Here is a 6,016-nt window from a genome sequence, read left to right on the forward strand (position 1 = left end):
GGTGCATTACATTGAATCTGATTGGTTGTGATGTATTTGATTGTTTCATTTTTTGTAGTTTCACAATGTCCGTTGATCATTTTAAAACAAAAAAAAATAATAATTTACTCAGTAACGGTTAGATGTAAAAATGTAATGAATTAATTTACTTCTTTTAAAACATACTTAAGTACAAGTAAAATGACTGATTTAAAAAAGTACAAGTACCCATAAAAGCGACTCAATTACAGTAACATGAGTACTTGTAATCTGTTATTTTCACCTCTGAAAATTACAGAAATACACACAAAAACACAACAGAAATAACAAAAAGATGTGGTACAAAAATGATGAAAATAGCCAAAATGACAAGACAAATATACAAAATCAAGCAAAAATACAGACAAGACGACTAAAAATACACAAAATAACTAAAAAATTTACAAAAGGACAAGAAAAATGTGCAAAAATAACAGTCAATATAAAATGAGAACTGAAATTCACAAAATTAAAAAAAGTTGCAAAAGATGGAGCTACATCACAAATATGGTATAATAATAAGCTCCACCTACTCTCTCAGAATATAGAAAAAGATCTGCTATACATCGTATCTGGTGGACATGGCTCCTCTAAATTGTAAAAAAGAAATTCCAGGGTTTCAGGCTGATGAAGACTACAAAAATAACAGAAAAGTAAATCAAATTTGCTTCACTCATTGTTGTCCTTCTCTAATCAAACGATCATTTCATGTTATTGAAATTATCTAAATCTTACCATTTACGCTTAGTGCGGTGAATGGAGTTAACTATTGCTAATTATCTCATCATGTGGGATTTTGTGTCAGATTTTACATCCAGTGGTTCGCTAACGCTAACATTAGCCCACCAATATATGACATTGTCCCAAAACATGTGGGTGAGGGTTTCGTCCAGATGTTTACATTTCAGAAAGTGAAATTTATCAAATCGCCACAAATTACGTCAGTTTTTGCGCAACAACGGACATTTATCTCTCTACAAAGACACATTATGTTTAAATGTGTGATAAATTCCCAAAACACGCAAATGTACATATAAAGTCAGATTGCAATTTAGTTTTAAAGCAAGATAAAAATAATCAAAAGAAACAAAAGAAAATTCTGTTTCAGGAAGTGATTTCTGTATTTTCCGTGTTAATGTAAGTTATTAAACGATAACTAACATTATTTAAAGTGTGCCTGTATTTCATCCAAAAGTTGTTCTCATCCACTTCTGATGCCAGCGAGACTCCAAAAACTTCAAAGGTGACGTTTCTGTTTTCATAGATTGACAGTTGTACCAAAACAATGGCTTTTCGAGGACACTGAAATCAGAGTGACATCGCATCATGGTGAACACTAGTGATTTTTCCAACCTGCATGTATGGCAAAATCTTACCCGCACCGCCCGCCCTGAGCTGCTGCCTCTATTAATGCACAGAAATAATGTTCATAATAATCTGTTTTATTTCAGCCAGTATGCGTAAGAAACAGACTGCATTTTGTTGGCACCAAAATTCCTTACTTGAAAAAACAAGTAGGTGTATATTGATAATCAACTTTGAAAACTTTGACAATATACTGTGCTCTGTTCAACTTTGCATCATGTACTAAGCCTCCGCTTTGGCCTTAAAGGCCCCATTTCACCAGAACAGGTGCATGCTTCACCAAGCAAGCATAACAAAATAAAATAAATAGTCTACATGTTTAGGCAAAATTAAAAGCAACAACAACTTAGTTGAAATTGTCTGTTCAACAAAAACAGAAAAGGCTACATTTTTCTGAACTCCTTTGTGATGCTAGGCTATATATATATATATATATATATATATATATATATATATATATATATATATATATATATATATATATGTGCACATTGTATATTGTTGTCGTGCTTTACTGCTACTTACCCGTCCTGTACTTTTTGTTTTTCTTGGTTGTGTACGGTTATATTTAAAGTTCAGTTCATGTTAAGAGTTATCTTGGTGTATTTAATTTAATTTCTAATTTATACATTTACATCAAATGAGTGTTCCAATTCTCTAGAAAAAAGTATATCGGCTTCCAAAATCAGCTTTAGATATCGGCCATAGGCTGATTTTTTTTATTTTTTTAAATCGTTATTGGCATCGGCCTTTGAAAATCTCATATTGTCGACCTCTATAATTTAGCCGACTATACATATGTTTTTTTATGCGCACTGTGCAAAAATAGAATAACGTCCACTGTGCCCGGACTCAACTGATCACGTCTGGACTCTAGCACGCGCCCGGCAGAGCTGAATGTGTGCTCACTACTGGACGCACTTATGGCAAGGATACAGATAATCATTTTTACCACTTTGGCCTTGGACTGAGACTGCCAAACATTTAGAATGTCCTCTCCATCCCAGAAAAACTGTCTCTCAATGTAGCGTTGGACCTCGTCTTTCTCGTCCACTTCATCCTCATCCTCCCACTCGCTAAAGGCGAATCTTTTTCTTTTGGCTCCGTGGACTTCCTCAACTAATAACATAAAATAAGAATAACTATATTAGCTATTTCCACTTAGGCCTATACAATGTTCTATAATACATTTTTTTAATCATTATTCTAGGACAATAGATTATAGCCGATAGGAAAGAGTAAAGTTACTGCTGACTTTTACTCACCTAGAGCCTCTCATCCAGATCCCTCTGATTTGAGAGCTGAAGGTGCACTGGACTGGTCATAGATGGTGCTTCTTTCTTCAGCATTGAACATTTTTAGCGACTCAAAGAAATGTTCCAAGTTTGTGTGTGACCCATGGAGAAGTGAATGAAAACCATGTACTCCAGATCACCATAGTGAGGCTCGCAGTGTTTCTTCAGCTTGAAAAACCAAAGCACAACCAGTTGATTGGCAGGATACGTGTCACCCTCCAGCTCCTCACTTGCACTTTTAAATAGGGACAAAAACTGTGTTCTGTGTTTATCTGTGAAAAGCACTATATAAATAAATGTACTTACTTCCTTATTTACTTACATACACTTTCAGGACAAACTGTCCACATACCAAAAATTATATTACCAGATTAACATCACAAGTAGTAGTTTTTCCTTCAACATGCACAAATAGAAGCATACATTACAAATAACCAGTTATGTTCCTTTAGAAGTTGGATAAAAATAACTGTTTAACATCAAGTCGTCTAGCTTAGAATTTCTCCATCAAACATTTGCCAACAGAAGCTAAAAATATTGGGTTTCTTTAGGTAATACAGTACATACTTGGCAAGTGTTTGGCAGCTTACATATTATAGCCATGCATGTTTTTGACTTTCAGCTTCTTTTCTGTCTTTAGCCTGCGGGACTTTATAACGGCAGGGGATCTAAAACTTTCGTACTCAAACAAGAATTCCCCCTCTACCTTGTCACCGAAGCTGGCTGCCTATCCTCTATTATTGTTATCTAATAAAGAAATGGACTAAGTGTACTTCCTCCTATTGGAAGTCTATCATATTTTTGGTTCATGAGTAGTCTCGCTATAGTTTTGTGGGATTGATATTAGGACCCATCCAATATAGGTCGAAGCTGGAAACAACTCTTTTTTACAACAGCGTGAGTTAGCCCACCCCGGGCACCCCTGTTAAGAGGATACCAAGGGCAGGCTCACTTACCAGAGGCCTAGAAGTGTGTCCTCCACTCAGGCACCGTCTCAGATGTGGGTGTTTGCAGGCGGTTAATTTATTCAAGTAGGCTTCTTAATAGTTAATGAATTTTTATTATAGGTTTACAAAAATTAAAAGTCAATCAAAAAAGTTTCAAAGTATCAAAGTCTTAAACTATCAGCCGATAGAGAAAGAAGGGGGTTTCATGAACAACTAGAATGTCCGTGTAAGAGAAGCCCCCGAACACAATATATCAGTGGTATATATAGCCTGAAGCATGGAGTGATAATATGTCATAATACATGATCTGACCACCTAAGCGAATAGAAAAATAGGACAAAAGTTCACACAGATGTCATGGCCCAGCTGGCGTAACAGGTGTTCACAAAGGGTGGTTTCCATACTAGTTGTTGTTCGTGGTTAACACTTGATACATAACAAAGCGTTGTCTTCCTGTTAAGTAAAGTGTGACTTCTTACACCTAAAGTGTGACTTCTTACACCTCGAGGTGATATTTTTAGCACCTTCTGTGGAAAACAGGTGTTGTTTTGGGTATCACTTAACAACATTTGCTCTGCAGCTGTGTCTTTACAAAAAGCAGTAAACAGGTGTGACATGTCAGAACAGGCGAATAGCTGTAATGGTTAAATAAGCATTTCTTTTGCAGAATAATGAATGAATGATTAATACACACCATACAACATTTTGCTAAATGTGTTCTGTGTGTAGCTAGTGTCCCAGTGAGAGAAGTCACAGGATGCTCTGGTGCTCAGAGCTATTTTACTTGTAGTTTTTCACATTCTTTATTGGCGTTGTTAAATCGGAAAGGGTCAGGTTGAGTCAACATTGTGGGAAAGCAGAAATAAACGGGAGTGTATTTTCTTAGGCTGAAGTCGTGCTGGTGGATTTTGACATCTTACAAATGGCTGCTTTAAATCCACTGAAGTTTACTGAAGGTGGAAAACTCTGAAATGCAGCATGAGCAGTAGCTGCATTAAATTTACCCTGCAGGCCTCCATCCAGGTTACTACAGCAAAGGCCTGAAGAGAACACACACTGTGTGATGGACACAATCACACACACACACACACACACACACAAACACATACACACACACATATTTGTCATGTTTGATGTCCATCAGTTATTATCAGTTCTTCTTCTTCGTCTTGTCTTTCTTCAAATTAGGTGGATTAAAGCGTACCCGTAGTGAAAATGTATATAACAAAGAATGTGTTTAATGTATTATTTACAAAGAAAAGCACATTAAAAGGACTTTTTAGAACAATTTTATACCTACAATAGGTACATAAACTATGGCGTCTAACAAACAGAGCTGTTGTTAGTAGCAGAAACGAGCCATGGCTGAGTAGTTAAGTGTGAGAAGTGCACAAGTATGGTTAGAAACTGTGATGAAAGCTGCGTGAAAGGACATCTGTTCATTGATTGGATGATGCTCCTCTCTCTGAGGAAAGCACCTGACGGTGCCCTAACCAACAGGTATGTTCTCCTAACAGAGTTCATCATTTAGCCACAAGGAAATAATAGGGAACAATGTGGTGGAGGTGTGGTTAGTGCCATAACACCCCCCATAGTATCCCCTGTAAGCAGAAACGTAGTCGTGCTCTAAACAAGCTGCATCCAAGGACTTTCTGTGAAGGAATTCTGTCTGGATTCGTAACTTTGGCTTGGTGCCCATTAGCTTAGCCCATTAGCTTAGCCCACAGAAACCTATCATAGCAGCTCAGCTTGAAGTAGTCCTCACCAATGGGCGTGCACTGTAGCTGTTCTTGAAGCCAAAATACGTTGCTTAGGGGCGCTTCCATCTTGCAAATTTGACATCATTTGGAGCCAGAGTCTGCACAGTAGGGTCCGGGAGGAGCCCTGGTAACGTGCCCCGCCCATTTAGTGTAATGCCCTGATGACTTACGCAAGCACAGCTACGCCAAGAACATAAATATCTTTCCCGCTGGAAATTCTACCAACGTTTTGTTCAGATCATAGAGGTTAGTACAAAACCACCATATATTTACAATCAAATAATTAGTTTAATGGCAGCTTTCCTTCACCACGTACTGCTATTCACAAAGAGAGCTACGCAAGATCCAAGACTGTCAATCATCATCATATATGATGTAAAATCCCGTTTTTCAACCTCAAATAACTCAATTTAAAACAAACCACAGAAAAATGAGCACTTGAACACAATGTAGGGTGATAATAACTAATGATCACAGCAGAGTTTAGGTTTGGAAAAACATTATGTATTTACAGTTTGACCCACATCCCATCTGTTATCATTGAGGAGGCGGAGTTTGTGACCTATACTGCAGCCAGTCAGCAGGGGGAGCTCTAAAAATAGAAGCTTCACTTCCCCGAGAGCTTGTTCCA

At 37.3% G+C, this 6,016-nt stretch overlaps 1 long non-coding RNA gene across 1 annotated transcript; it reads right to left on the minus strand.

Moving 5' to 3' along the window:
- Window positions 1-2,129: 2,129 nt before the first annotated feature.
- Window positions 2,130-3,857, minus strand: LOC114475032 (uncharacterized). The gene is made up of 3 exons (XR_003675414.1): window positions 3,635-3,857; window positions 2,649-2,846; window positions 2,130-2,502 (listed from the first exon to the last, which is right to left on the minus strand). It is a non-coding gene; the product is annotated as an uncharacterized LOC114475032 (long non-coding RNA).
- Between the last annotated feature and the right edge of the window lie 2,159 nt (window positions 3,858-6,016).

Source organism: Gouania willdenowi, chromosome 13 (genome assembly GCF_900634775.1).
Source record: "Gouania willdenowi chromosome 13, fGouWil2.1, whole genome shotgun sequence".
NCBI lineage: Eukaryota > Metazoa > Chordata > Actinopteri > Blenniiformes > Gobiesocidae > Gouania > Gouania willdenowi.